Consider the following 15,913-nt stretch of genomic DNA (forward strand, 5'->3'; position numbering starts at 1 on the left):
TACTCTAAGCTTAGCAAGACCTCTGCTTCAAGGTCAGCCGGTATTGATCCAGTGGGAAAAACATCACGGCAGTCGCCCACGTAAATAGACAGGGCGGCACAAGAAGCAGGAGGGCAATGGCAAAAACTACAAGGACTTTTCGCTGGGCGGAAAATCATGTGATAGCACTGTCAGCAGTGTTTCATTCCGGGAATGGAAACTGGGAAGCAGACTTCCTCAGCAGGCACGACCTCCACCCGGCAGAGTGGAAACTTCATCGGGAAGTTTTCCACATGATTGTAAACCGTTGGGAAATACCAAAGGTGGACATGATGGCGTCCCGTCTGAACAAAAAACGGGACAGGTATTGCGCCAGGTTAAGAGACCCTCAGGCAATAGCTGTGGACGTTCTGGTAACACCATGGATGTACCAGTCGGTGTATGTGTTCCATCCTCTGCTTCTCATACCTAAGGTACTGAGACTTATAAGACGTAGAGGAGTAAGAACTATACTCATGGCTCCGGATTGGCCAAGAAGGACTTGGTACCCGGAACTTCAAGAGATGCTCACAGAGGACTTATGGCCTCTGCCGCTAAGAAGGAACTTGTTTCAGCAAGTACCATGTCTGTTCCAAGACTTACCGCAGCTGCGTTTGACGGCATGGCGGTGGAACGCCGGATCCTAAGGGAAAAAGGCATTCCGGAAGAGGTCATTCCTACCCTGGTCAAAGCCAGAAAGGAGGTGACCGCACAACATTATCACCACATGTGGCAAAAATATGTTGCGAGGTGTGAGGCCAGAAAGGCCCCACGAAGAAATTTCAACTCGGTCGATTCCTGCATTTCCTGCAAACAGGAGTGTCTATGGGCCTCAAATTGGGGTCCATTAAGGTTCAAATTTCGGCCCTGTCGATTTTCTTCCAGAAAGAAGTGGCTTCAGTTCCTGGAGTCCAGAAGTTTGTCAAGGGAGTATTGCATATACAACCCCCTTTTGTGCCTCCAGTGGCACTGTGGGATCTCAACGTAGTTCTGGGATTCCTCAAATCACATTGGTTTAAAACCAGTCAAATCTGTGGATTTGAAGCATCTCACATGAAAAGTGACCATGCTCTTGGCCCTGGCCTGGACCAGGCGAGTGTCAAATTGGTGGTTTTTTTCTCAAAAAAGCCCATATCTGGTTGTCCATTTGGACAGGGCAGAGCTGCGGACTCGTCCCCAGTTCTCTCCCTAAGGTGGTGTCAGTGTTTCACCTGAACCAGCTTATTTTGGTGCCTTGCGCCTACTAGGGACTTGGAGGACTCCAGGTTGCTAGATGTTGTCAGGGCCCTGTAAATATAGGTTCCAGGACGGCTGGAGTCAGGAAAACTGACTTGCTGTTATCCTGTATGCACCCAACAAACTGGGTGCTCTTGCTTCTAAGCAGACTATTGCTAGTTGGATGTGTAATACAATTCAGCTTGCACATTCTGTGGCAGGCCTGCCACAGCCAAAATATGTAAATGCCCATTCCACAAGGAAGGTGGGCTTATCTTGGGCGGCTGCCCGAGGGGTCTCGGCTTTACAACTTTGCCGAGCGGCTATTTAGTCGGGGGCAAACACGTTGGTAAAATCCTACAAATTTGATACCCTGGCTAAGGAGGACCTGGAGTTCTCTCATTCGGTACTGCAGAGTCATCCGCACTCTCCCGCCCGTTTGGGAGCTTTGGTATTATCCCCATGGTCCTTTCAGGAACCCCAGCATCCACTAGGACGATAGAGAAAATAAGAATTTACTTACCGATAATTCTATTTCTCGGAGTCCGTAGTGGATGCTGGGCGCCCATCCCAAGTGCGGATTATCTGCAATACTTGTACATAGTTACAAAAATCGGGTTATTATTGTTGTGAGCCATCTTTTCAGAGGCTCCGCTGTTATCATACTGTTAACTGGGTTCAGATCACAGGTTGTACAGTGTGATTGGTGTGGCTGGTATGAGTCTTACCCGGGATTCAAAATCCTTCCTTATTGTGTACGCTCGTCCGGGCACAGTATCCTAACTGAGGCTTGGAGGAGGGTCATAGGGGGAGGAGCCAGTGCACACCACCTGATCCTAAAGCTTTACTTTTTGTGCCCTGTCTCCTGCGGAGCCGCTATTCCCCATGGTCCTTTCAGGAACCCCAGCATCCACTACGGACTCCGAGAAATAGAATTATCGGTAAGTAAATTCTTATTTTTTTAGTCTTTCCGGGTAAGTTTTGTGATGTAGGCCATGCACCATTTTAGTTGCCCTTCTTTGTACAGTCTCTAATGTATTAATATCCTTCTGAAGATATGGCCTCCAGAATTGAACACAGTATTCTAGATGAGGCCGTACCAATGACCTATACGGGATCCGGCCTGAAGATCGACAGTGTCTAGGTCGACAATGTTTAGGTCGACCACTATAGGTCGGCAGTCACTAGGTCGACAGGGTCAAAAGGTCGACATGTTCTAGGTCGACATGTCAAAAGGTCGACATGAGGTTTTTTTAAAAAATTATTTTTTTTATTTAACTTTTTCATACTTAACGATCCACGAGGACTACGATTGGAACGTTAATCTGCCTTGCCTTGCCTGAAGCATGGTGAGCGAAGAAAGCAACACAACCCCCCCCCACCTCATGTCGACCTTTTGACCTGTCGACCTTCTGACCCCTGTCGACATTCTGACCCTGTCGACCTAGTGACTGTCGACCTATAGTGGTTGACCTAAATATTGTCGACCTAGACACTGTCGATCTAATGATCCACACCCGACCTATACAGAGGCATTATTACTTCTTTCTTTCTGCTGCTGATTCCTCTCCCAATGCAGCCAAGCATCTGACCAGCCTTCCTCATTACTTTGTTACATTGCTTACATACTTTTAACCACTTAACTGATGATTTTTTCCCCAAAAAACGCTCAGAAATTGTCAGGTTTTTCTTATGAGTGAATTAGGTGAAAAATATGAATTTGACTCTATACAAAATGGTTTTAGTTAAAAAATATATATAAACATCGATCGGGACCATTGGAACATCGGTAACATTGCGATTTTACCTTTTAGAGCCCGAACAGCCGCCAGGTACACAGGTAGGGGAGCTGGGAGTGGCTTGGTGGGGTTTACACTTCCCAAGCGGTTGCCATTGTCTGCAGCCGCTGGGGGGGGTTCTTGCCGTGCTGATCGATCAGCAATGATCGGTAGCACAGCAACACTGTGGGGAGGGTGACAGCAGCAGCGGAGGGAAGTTTTCCTTCCCTGACGCTGGTAGCACTGTTTATCAGATAAAACACTGCCTGGTGTGGTCGCATCTGACGCGACCATGCCAGGCAGGTGGTGAAGTCAACTGAAACAGTGACTCCTAGATCCTGAATTTAGCTTTTGGATTTTTGAGACCCAAGTGCATGATTTTGCATTTTTGGGCATTAAACTGTAATTGCCACACTCTTGACCATTCCTCTAGTCTACCTATATCCTCAATCAGCCAGTGTCAAAAGCCTTACTAAAGTCTAGATAAGCTATATCCATGGCTCCACCTTTATCCATCACTTTAGTCACACAGTCTAAAAAGTCAATAAGGTTTGTTTGACATGATCTCCCCCCCAATGAATCCATGCTGTTTGGGATCCTGTAAATTGCTGCATTTGAGATAATCTACAACTCTTTCTTTTAAGAGTGTTTCCATCAGTTTCCCTACTACTGATGTAAGACTCACTGGTCTGTAGTTGTGTGCCTCTTCCTTGCTTCCACTTTTGTGCAGTGGGACTACGTTTGCTCTTTTCCAGTCAACTGGAATTACTCCTGTAGCTAATGACTGGTTGAATAATTCTGTTAATGATGCTACCAGCACCTCTTTAAGCTCTTTTAGTATCCTTGGATGTATCCCATCCGGCCCCATAGATTTGTGCACTTTCAGCTTTGAGATTTACTTGTTTCATTTTCCTGAATATACCTGCAACTTTACTGTGGCCCCTTCCCCTCTCTGTCAGTAGTGAATGCTGAGCAAAAATAATTATTAAGAAGACTTGATTTGATTTAGATTTCTCTTCTGTTCATTCGCTTTGCAATTTGTTAATTGCTAAAAATAAACTATTAACATTTTTAAAAGCATTCTTACCTTGCAGCATTTTTTCCACACCCGCCTAAAAATTTTGCACAGTACTGTACATATATGAAATTAAGCTAGAGATGTCTGAAAAGAGGAGATTATATAGCGTTGTATTGGTCATGTCCGATTCGCTATGCGCAATTCAGAACTCTGTCACTTTCTTTCTATATTACCCAGTCATAAGCTGTCTGCATGCTCTGCAGTCTGTTCATCCTCTTTGAACTTCAAGTTTATAAAGTTACCGTGCACATCACAAAATTTTGTGATTTTTAAAAAAAATGTTTTTCTTCTTAAATCATCACATTTTATTTCCCTTCATCCCCGCGCTGCATGAGGCCTCTACAGCATTTTATCAATTAGTGCCCTAAATATGTAGCTGCTTTTAAACTTTCTCCGTCTGCACAGCGGATGGATGTACAGCGGATGTTCCTTTTCAATGTTAGTGGTTTCTGAAATGCTTGCTGTTCTATTGTGAATTATTGAATTCAATTCACGCTTGGATGAATTTTTTTTTTTTCCTGTGTGGGGGATTTATAAAAAAATGTTTTAGTTATAAACGCCTCTTCAGGATGACTGCAGCACATGGAGAACATTTTGGCCAGCAGACCTATACATGTTAATTATATATTAATTGAATTGATTTTAAAGGGAAAATATATGGTAAAATATGCTGCACAGTGTGAGTTTATTTCACAGTGCGCCTCACGCCGGTTTCATGTTACTTGTTCCTGGTAAATTAATTGGCTACATTCTTATGAACAACAATTCAGCAAACAAAATGGCCGCCGCTACTGCACTGAGGTGACCAGAGCATGTGTCTGTTTCTCTTTGAGGATCATTTACCCTTCAGTCAGAAATCTGGCCACATTAAAAAGGACAAGTGCATAATGTTAAGGTCTGGAGGCTAAATGATTGTGTCGAGGACAGAGGTTATCCAGAGACCCTGCATTGCAGTCTGTGACTGCATGTTTTCAGATAACACCTGTTAAGTGACCGACATATTTGGATGGATCGTCGGTATAAATAGCAGGACCAAGTTTGATAGAAAACATTTCTACAGTCTCTTCTGTGACAGCCACAGCAGCTGAATCTTGTATTTCTTTATAAGTGTGTGTGTGTGTGTGTGTATATATATATATATATATATATATATATATATATATATTATAGAAAAAGAGGAAAAATGGCGCCCCAGGGGTTTACAAATACCCTTATACAAAGACTATTGCTTAACAGGATTTGCAATCAATATTTATACAGGTTTTTAAAACACATAACGGACTGTACTTTTCATAAAAATTTATTAAAACAATTATACAGAAACATGAAGTATATCCATCATTATTACATGTACATTATGATGTAGTTTCTCCTACAGAAATCCATCAATGGGATATGGAGGAAAGAAGGCAACCTTTCTGTTGTATCCTTATTCTTCCTCATTAAATATTCGGAGATAACATCAACAAGAAATACAGTAACCCAACGCGTTTCGTCTAGGAACTAGACTTCATCAGGGGTGCGTCTTAGATAATAATGTCTATCCAAAAGAGTGATAGGCCTAGATCATTGGCCGAATAGGTTCATACGTGGGCTTCCAAACATCAATGAGGCGTGAAATAAGGGCATAAAATCAGCCTCGTGAATCTGGTAACTCAGATTACGAAGAGCTCAAAAGGGAAGCATTCGTATGAAAAAAAGAGGAATCGGCAACTTCATGCACACATGGAGGACCTCAGAAGTCACAATACAGGTGAAAAATGCAGAAATCTATACAGAGTCCTTATGGTATCCTATGGATATGATACCTTCCAAATAGTGATCAGCAGTGAGCCAAAAAATATGTGCAAAAAAGATTTTTGGTACACACTTTCAGTAGCGCTCCATACATCAACAATGCCGTAAAAAATATCAATAATAAGTTCTCATATGATTCCGGGTAGTTTTCCTGAAGCTTTCTACTGAGGAAAGATTCTCCAGTCGTCTCCGTCGGTTCAAATCAAGAGAGGGGATAAAAAGAGAGAAGAGAGGAAGATCTCAGTTCTTATATCCTAGCCCAGTTGAGTGTATATATCATGGGATAAATCCTCAATCTTCCTCCATATGGGTGGTGCTCGTTTCTTAAAGTTCTTATAGGGTCACCCTTGTGATAAACAGTCGATTATGTGCTCACAATGTTCTTACATAAAGCCTTAGAGAAAACTCTCATAAAGGTTTCTCTAAGGCTCTCTTCTCTCTTTTTGGGCGGGATGTATTAACATACATCACCGCACCTCGCCGGTTACCGCAGCGATGTTGATCGCGTATGTACTAACATATGCGATCAACATCGCGATACGGTGACGGAGGCCCTTCACGATACCTGTTAGGTGGTCTGCGGGGGGTCTCCGTCACCTCCATGGGGTCCCCACACTGCCTTGATGCCGGGTAGCAGCAGCAGGCTGCCCCCGGCGCCTCCTCCTCCTCCCCCCTGCAGCCGGAAGGACGTCCGGCTGCGTTGCTAGGGGGAGGAGGAGATTACCTTCCGGGTCCGGGGCATCATGGAGGAAGGTAAGCTGGGGGGGAGAGGGGTCTGCGGCGGTGTCGGCGGGTTGCTGCGGTCGGCGAAAAGAAGCCCATAGGCTTCTATAGGGTATCGCCATCCAGAGATGGCGATACCCTGGACGCCGAAAACGCGGCGGTAGGGTGTTAGTAAATATGAAAATGCGGTAAAACCCCCGTTTTCGGGGGTTTTACCGCATTTTTGCTTTAATACATCCCGCCCTCTATCCCCTCTCTTGATTTGAACCGACGGAGACGACTGGAGAATCTTTCCTCAGTAGAAAGCTTCAGGAAAACTACCCGGAATCATATGAGAACTTATTATTGATATTTTGTACGGCATTGTTGATGTATGGAGCGCTACTGAAAGTGTGTACCAAAAATCTTTTTTGCATGTTTAACCCTCTGGAGTGTAATTGGTGATATACTCTTGTCCACACTTACTATAGCTGCTCCTAGAGCGCAGGGATTTTCTCTTATTCCATTTTCTCTCTCTCTCTCTCTCTCTCTCTCTCTCTCTCTCTCTCTATATATATATATATATATATATATATATATACACACACACACACACACACACACACACACACACACACACACACACACCATTTTATTGAACGGGCAATATATATATCTATAGTGCATCGGTGGGAGTATACACATCGGCATGTCTGGCTGTGTGTACGGCAACCCACCGACTGCCCATAATCTGGCTGCAGGGACTGACATCACAGCTGGGCTGGCAAATCCAAATGCCCGCCTAGTTGTGATGTCATTATAGACACATCAACCGGCCGATTGGGAAGTGTGTATGCTTACCAAATCTTCCACTATGTTGGCAGATGTGTCACATTGTGTGTACCCAGCCTTAGTTTCTATGTGGCATAATTATTTTCAACCTACTGATACAAATGAAACGTGCTTTCTGAACTGTAAAATATACGATTTTATATTGCATATGTAAGGCCTAATTCGGCATGAGTTGTAGTTTTGCGGAAATTCGCAAAACGACAATTCCTTCCACTAGCATGCAGGGGGCCGCCCAGCACAGGGCAATGCTGCCCCTCATGCCGAGTCCTTCATCCCTGCTAAAATGTGAGCGCTTCGCTAAACAGCGAAGTGCTCGCATGTTATGGGTAGCCCCCTGCACAAAGGCATCTGCCGGGCCGCCATATTTTGGGTCTCAGCAGCTGTGTGTAACGTCACGCAGCTGCCAAGGCCCTACCTGCAAATGGTCCAGACACGCCTCCGTTGTCCGGACCGCACCCCCCCCCCCCCCCTTCCCCCAACACCAGGTCGACGCTCCAGCATACCAAGCTGAATTAGGCCCATTGTCTGAAATACGCTATTTTGTGTCCTTTTTAGCTTCAATTACGTCCACTTTGTGACAAACTCTTCCTTAGCCTCTAAGGTGTACATTTACTAAGCAGTGATAAGAGCAGAGAAGTGAGCCAGTGGAGAAGTTGCCTATGACAACCAATCAGCACTGAAGTAACATCTATAATTTGCATACTATAAAATGATACAGAGCTGCTGAGTGGTTGATGGGGAAATTTCTCCACTGACTCACTTCTCAGCTATTATCACTGCTTAGTAAATGTACCCCTAAGTGCAGACGTGAGTTGCTGAATTCTATCATTCTAGCCCTGTTCTAAGATTTAGGGGAAGATGTACTAAGCAGTGATTAAAGTGGAGAAGTGAGCCAGTGGAAAAGTTGCCCATGGCAACCAATCAGCATTGACGAAACATTTATAATTTACTCTGTAATTGGGCGCTGCGGAACCCTTGTGGCGCCATATAAATAAAGGATGATAATAATAATAATAATAATAATAATAATAATAATTTGCATACTATAAAAGTATACAGAGCAGCTGATTGGTTGCCATGGGCAACTTCTCCACTGGCTCACTTCTCCACGTTTATCTTAGTAATTCTCCCCTTTAGTTAAATAATATGGCATTAGGCATGGAATTCCTGCATTATCTTTAAAACTGCTTGGAGTGCAGGTCACAGAATATATGTGCTATGTGCCCCCAGACGCCATGCTGTGACAGTATATCAAAGTTTATTTTTTGGCGGAGTCCAGAAAAAAAAAATTCCAGCAGTTTTCAGAGTAAAAGCAAAAGCCACAACACTTCTGCAATTCAGTAAAAATGTGTTTATAGTTAAGCTTATGTAAAGACAGATGGCAGCCAGGCAACGCACAGCCCTAACTTTCCTCAACATATGCATGCTTTGCGTAATGGGAAATCTGGGTCTCACTGCAAATTTACATGAACTTCATTGCAAAAAACATGTGTGGCGGTATCAGATGTTGCACGATGACTAACAAAAATACTTGAGACCGTCTCTGGGACTTACGTGAAGTTTATTTTCCTGTTTTTATTTGTGTGCTGCCAGTGGCAAGAACCTCTGATTGCAATCTGTATCTGATCTGTCTTTGTGTAATCCACAAACATCCAGCACGCACGTTTAGGACTGCAGAATGCATGTGAAGGTAAAGTCTGGGAGACGGTGCACCAGCCTTTCGCCATTAGGGTATCTAGGGGTCCTGGTGCCAACTAGCTATGTGAACGACTCGCTCAGTTGCGTAGCAACGTCCCAGCGTCAAGTCAAGCAGCATGAACTTGGACCTAAAGGTTGGGCAGGAGTAATTTGTAAAAGCCTGCCCCTGTGTCAATGGCTGCAGCTCCCACCCCCTCCTTCCCACCCATGGGGGTTCAAATGTGTGGATAGCTAACCTGGGTGGCTCCTGCGTTTGATCGGTGCATCCTTAGCGACCATAGTTCTGGCCCTGCTTCCTTTATCAGCCCCCTTCCCCGGAGAAGTGGGTGGTATGCGGCTCAATGACCCGGTTCATAGTCATCCCGGAGGGGGGAATCGAAAAGTCGGCAATTATGGAATCACTGCACAATACCACTTTTTTGTTCTGCAGTTATAAATAACTGCACAGAAGCACGTCTCTCAGACTCTGTTAATGTTTATATAAAACATTTGTATAATTAAGCTATGATCACATGCTCTAGGTATGTCTTGTTAATTGGGTTGTGTTGTATATTTACCAAGAGTGCAGCCAATAAGTCGCAATTCAACAATGCATTTCAGACTTGTTTGGGTTGAATTGAAAAGGATTGTAATGCAGAAAGTATAAATAAAATGTGACACTAATTTAAACCAGTATGCCAAGACCTAGAAATATCCAGTCCGGAATGTGCGTTTTCTTCACGTGATATTTTGCAAAAGCAAATAAAGGCCATGACCATCATAGAAATTCTTACGTTTGTTTACTAGACAGCACATGACCTTAAATGCGTCCTGGGGTCCGATGATGCAGGTATTTGTATGGGTAAATAACAGATGTGTATGCTAATTCATCCAGCTTCATGCTCCAGGATTCTTTGTGCCAGACGTTTGCGAGAAACTGCATAACTTTCAAACTCCATTTTCTCCTGATTAATGTTTGATTGTTCTATATAATCTCAGCCTCCGCTGTGCAGCTGATTACCCCTCCTGCTTACGAAACGGCATGCCTAATATCACCTGTTAGTAATTATGGCTGTACCCAGATTCCAGGCCTCCAAAATGGAGCTTGAGTGGGTGCCAGGAATTCCAAGCCTACACCACATGCTGTCAGATCAAGTGATGCACTTTCAATGCTTTATATCATGGAACATGCCGGAAAATGCTGAGTTTTATATAGCTCCATGTTGCCGTTTAGACTTTAAAATCTGTGTTCCGGGCTGGAGCTGCTGAATGGCCAGAGTTAAGCAGGACTACTGTGCGGTATGCAAGATCACTATCACCGACCAATATTAACAAGGCTTATGTAAATTGCTATGTTTTATAAAACAAAAGGCTATAAATGGCTCTACACAAAGAACTTTCTCAGTATAGGATCATTCATTATCATGTCTGAACGCTGCCTTATTCTTTCCCAGCCGGGAAGAAGCCATTATGAGACAGCTTGCAGAAGCTCTTACTTCACAACGGTCACGATTTTAGGCGGGACAGTATCTATTTGAGGGATATGTCACTCCTTCCAGACTGGGCGTATATTTGCCTCACGGCGGGAAAGTTGGGAGGCGTGTTCCGTTCACTGTTACACTGAACGAATGCTGAACACATCTGCTGCTTGTTAATGGGCGTTTGCAGTTGAGAGCATCCTAGTACTTAATTGGGGGAATTCAGTTGTTTTTACGCCCCTTCTCGCTCCTAATCTCCCATCTAAATTGACAGAAGATCGCCGGGTGCTATTCAATTGTTTTCTTTTTATTGCGCTGATCGTGCGCAAACAGCCCAGATTTAGCCGTGTAAAATGGCTAAGTGCTGGCCGCTGTGCAAAAAGTGCTGCTTGGGCACCCAAACGGGTCACTTTTGGCACATTTCAGCTCACCACCTCCGGGGACTGCGAGCTGATATGTGTCTCCTGTGGCTAATCGCGCCCTTACGGAGCAACAATTGAATTGCACCATTGGGCGCTATCTAGTGCAGGCATTCCCAACCACGGTCCTCAAGGCACACTAACAGTGCAGGTTTTAGTGATAGCCAGGCTTCAGCACAGGTCACTTAATTAGCACCTCAGTTGTTTTGATTTAACCATCTGTGCTGCAGCCTGGATATCACTAAAACCTGCACTGTTGGTGTGCCTTGAAGAGCGTGGTTGGGAATGCCTGAGCTAGTGGATGCCGGAAAAACAATTGAATTCCCCACATTGAGTGCTAGACACACCCCTGATGATCTGTTCACACCCTGATCGGTGCATGGACACACCCCTTGTCCCTCTTTCTATATCTAAAATGTTGGGAGGTTTGGTACTAGTGACATCACTATGTCACAGGGCAAACATATTAATTCAGCTCATAGTGTTCCCACTAGAATGCGGACAGGGCAGGGCGCTGAAGTATGGGGACGGCGTCGCTGAGCGTGCAACTGAAAATGGGGTGAGGCTGGCCGGGGAGGGGTCGTGGCCTCATCGTCATCACTTTTGGGGGCCTGTTCAGCACTTACGGACATGCTGGACTTTCCCCAAGCTCTCTCCTCACTATGAATCGATGCTGTGCGCAAGTGCATGGCATCTATTCACCCGGCGGTGATCACTGCACAACAACCTTTCCCATCAGCGGGGTACTGCGGCCCGTGGGTAATGAAGGCACAAGGCAGGCTGCTATATCAGGGCGCTGCTAAAAGGGCAGGGCGCATTTTTGCCATTTAAAAATTGGGCAGGGCGCAGAGCCTTGCTAAAACAGCCTAGCGTGAAGACTAGCTGACAAAATGGCTGCCACCACTGAATTGGTATATCATTTAACTATGTAAGATGACAAGTTATTTTTATGCCATTAAAAATACAATATATTTTAAAAGTACTTCTCTGATGGATGTTGGGCTTTGTTATACACATCACGTACAGTCCTAGAAAGCATATATTGTTTACAGTTATATTTACGCTAACACTATCTGTGTCATGAGAGAACATTCCGCTCACTTGGAGGTCTGTGTGCCAGCTGTTAACGCAAATCTTACTAATCCTTCAAGCGCTGGCGAGTCTCGCAGTTTGCAGGAGAACAAAGAGGAAACACAAGACAATAGCATGTCTAATTTAATGAAATAATATACCACTAAATGACGTTTTGACATATTGTAGTGGCACCAGGCTAATATTTGAAGCCTGAAACATTTGTCAGTAATTCATACGATAAAAGTGATGTTCCCATGAAAGATATATTCGGGAGGGCTATGATTTCTCAGTTATAATCTCCAGTTTTCCACTACTGTCTTGTAGCTACAGAAGACTGAAGAGATAAAGCCTAGCTAATAGCTTCCTAAAGCACCAATAAAACTGAAGTATTCACATCTAAAACCTTAGGGGTAAAATATATTGTTCAGTGACAGCCAGATATTCCACTGCAGCTGTTAACAAATAATTGATTATGCACTTCTCCAGCCCAGTATGGACAGCTGGAGGTACTACTACATCTCAGAATTCAGTGCCCTAATAGGATTTAATACAGGTGTGAGCTTGCAGTTATTTGTGCTGCTGTGACGTAATTACCCTGCCCCTTGTCTGAATCCACCAATTCACACACCTTGTTCTCAATCACTCTGGCTCTGCGCTGTTACAAAAGTATCTCCCTTCTACCAGGGCAACCTGTTGCAGAGAACTGAAAGATATAATGGAAAGGTAGACTACAGTATGTAGAATATGTTATTTCATATTTATAATTCAGCTCCGTATAGAACAGCATTGTTAGTGCACATCAGAAAATTAGAGGAATCCTTTGGTCCTAATGTACTGGCAAATAGCATATTTAGGGCAGAATTAGATTCAGTAATTTACCCATACTTGCCTACCTGACCCTCTCCATGAGGGAGAAAATGCTCTGTTCCTGGACTTTCCTGGTAATGTATGATTGCCATCACCTGTGGTGAAACACCTTTCTTATCAATTAACTAGCTCACCACAGGTGCTGGCAATCATACATTACCAGGAAAGTCCAGGAACAGAGCATTTTCTCCCTCATGGAGTGGGTCAGGTAGGCAAGTATGAATTTACCACATGTGAAAAAGGGTGGTAGCCTTGGGTTTTAACGCCAGGAGATATTAAACTACAGCCCCTTTTTCTCAACCCAGTAAATTACTGTGTTAATACACGTTAACCCATAGAATCTAGGAGGGACCGAATGCTCTGCTCCTGGTCTTCCCTCTTAATGTATGATTGCTATCACCTGTGCTGAAACACCTTTCTTATCAATTAACCCAGGCATTCCCAACCACGGTCCTCAAGGCACACCAACAGTGCAGGTTTTAGTGATATCCAGGCTGCAGCACAGATGGTTAAATCAAAATAACTGAGCTACTAATTAAGTCACCTGTGCTGAAGGCTGGATATCACTAAAACCAGGACTGTTAGTGTGCCTTGAGGACCGTGGCTGGGAATGCCTGCATTAACCTGTTCAACACAGATGCTGGCAATCATACATTAAGAGAAAAGTCCAGAAACAGAGCATTGTGTCCCTCCTGGAGAGGGTCATGTTGGGAGGTATGTATGTAAGGTCGACAATGTTTGGGTCGACCACTATTGGTCGACAGTAAGTAGGTCGACAGGGATGCCAGATCGACAGGTCAAAAGATCAACATGAGTTTTTGATGTTTTTTTGGTGTCGTTTTCTCCGTACAGTGACCGAACCCCAATGCTAGACCATGTCGACCTAGAAACCCTGTCGACTTACTGTCGACCAATAGTGGTCGACCAAAACATTGTCTACCTACTAACTATCGACCTAAAGACCGGATCCCATTATTTCCAGGGAAACATAGCGCTTTAAAACATGGAATTTGATACACTTCTGTCGTACTGTACTTTTATGTAGTGCTCTTCTTATATAGCTGGGTTTTACCTATTTCATCCATGAGCACATTAAAATTGATGCAGATGATACAAGTGGCCAGGGCATTCTCCCTTAAAGGGTCACTAGCACAATGTACTTTCTAGAGAAAGTGCTACAACTGTAATTAATGTTCACTAACACATATGTAAAAGGGGTGGTCTTCAGTATGCCGAATGTCGGGATCCCGACGCACAGTATACCGGCGCCCGAATCCCGACACCCGGCATACCGACAGCTATTCTCCCTCGTGGGGGTCCACGACCCCCCTGGAGGGAGAATAAAATAGTGTGGCGCGCGTAGCGAGCCCGCAAGGGGCTCCTTTGCACTCGCCCCGCTGTCGGTATGCCGGCGGTCGGGCTCCCGGCGCCGGTATGCTGGTCGCCGGGAGCCTGAGCGCCGGCATACCGTACTACACCCATGTAAAAGTGTCTGGATCAGGGAGTCATGGAGATGTTACAGGGAAATCTGTAAGCTGGGGGTAGATATTTTTCTGCACACAGCAGACTTCCTGTCAGTATCCTATAGAACAGAGGTTCTCAAACTCGGTCCTCGGGGGCACACACAGTGCATGTTTTGCAGGTAACCCAGCAGGTGCACAGGTGTATTAATTACTCACTGACACATTTTAAAAGGTCCACAGGTGGAGCTAATTATTTCACTTGCGATTCTGTGAGGAGACCTGCAAAACATGCACTGTGTGTGCCCCCGAGGACCGAGTTTGAGAACCTCTGCTATAGAACCACAATTTTGCCGGTCTGTTTTAGGCTCCATTACAAAAAAAGCCAAAACAAAAACAACAAAAAACATTTACAGACATATTTAGAAATCCAAATTACGGTTTTCAAATATCAGGTGACAGATTTAGGTGAGGTACATTTAAAAATTGTTTTATTATTTATTATTAACATTTTGTATATAGTGCAAGCATACTTCACAACACATTAGCCTTTAAGGACTGGGCATTAATGAGCTTTGGTCTGTAATACTGGGTCCCACAGTACTGTCATGTAACACCACCTCATCTAGAAGACGTTTTTGCAACATCAACAGTGACTTGCCTTCAAACTTATTATCCCTTGTAACAGTATATATTTTGTTGCAGGCGTGCTAAGATTTACACCATGTGTGGCTTAAATTGGATTTCTCATTAAGTGGTATAATGTGCTCGTTATTAAGTCATCTCTGGCTCTCACGGAGGCTGCACGGTTAATCATGCTCCTCTGATTAATTTATCTCTGTGCCCACTGCAAAAAGTTATCAGTTTTATTTGAGCGGACCATGTCAGTGCTCTAGCGCAGGACCAAAGATATTGTGCATAAATGCTTCATAAATGAGGTAGTGTGGGGGAATTGCATATTTTAGCCTAACCCCTAAACTTAACCTAACTTTAAAAATAATACAAAAATGTACCGTGGACAGTCTGGTGTTGACATGTTACAATGACTATGGCTATAATTAACCATACTAACATTTGTGAATGTTGACCGATTTTTCTTGTCGACCCTATATCCATGTCGACATTCAGAACCTGCCGTCATTCTTGTGTGGACATTCCGACTGCCGCCATCCTGACCCCGGATACCCATAATGCAGTCATTCAAGTATAGGAACATCATTTTGGGTCTGTACTCCGAAATAATAAATGACTTCAAGCTTTGAACATAGTTTTGGGCCAAAGTCAAGGGGGTAAATTCACAGTGAGCCCATCTGCTATAGGTTGAGGGGCGCATCCAGCTGCTCTGATATTCTGGAAAGTACAAGACTTTAACTTGGCTGCAGTATAAGTGTATTTCCAATTTTATGTTTAGCATATTGTTTCTTTTGTACTTTTATAATGCATACTATGAACTGCTCTAGAAATATTTTTGTACATAAAGTTTTTTTTCTGCCTTTTT

The 15,913-nt window shown here is 44.0% G+C and overlaps 1 protein-coding gene and 1 long non-coding RNA gene across 3 annotated transcripts in view; one reads left to right on the forward strand and one right to left on the reverse strand.

The window, feature by feature from the left end:
- PDZRN3 (PDZ domain containing ring finger 3) overlaps nt 1-15,913 on the forward strand; it is a 369,995-nt gene that overhangs the window by 102,151 nt on the left and 251,931 nt on the right. The window lies entirely within an intron of this gene.
- On the reverse strand, nt 5,374-5,920 carry LOC134957109 (uncharacterized). The gene is made up of 2 exons (XR_010186464.1): nt 5,728-5,920; nt 5,374-5,614 (listed from the first exon to the last, which is right to left on the reverse strand). It is a non-coding gene; the product is annotated as an uncharacterized LOC134957109 (long non-coding RNA).

This window comes from Pseudophryne corroboree, chromosome 9, assembly GCF_028390025.1.
Source record: "Pseudophryne corroboree isolate aPseCor3 chromosome 9, aPseCor3.hap2, whole genome shotgun sequence".
Classification (NCBI taxonomy): Eukaryota; Metazoa; Chordata; class Amphibia; order Anura; family Myobatrachidae; genus Pseudophryne; species Pseudophryne corroboree.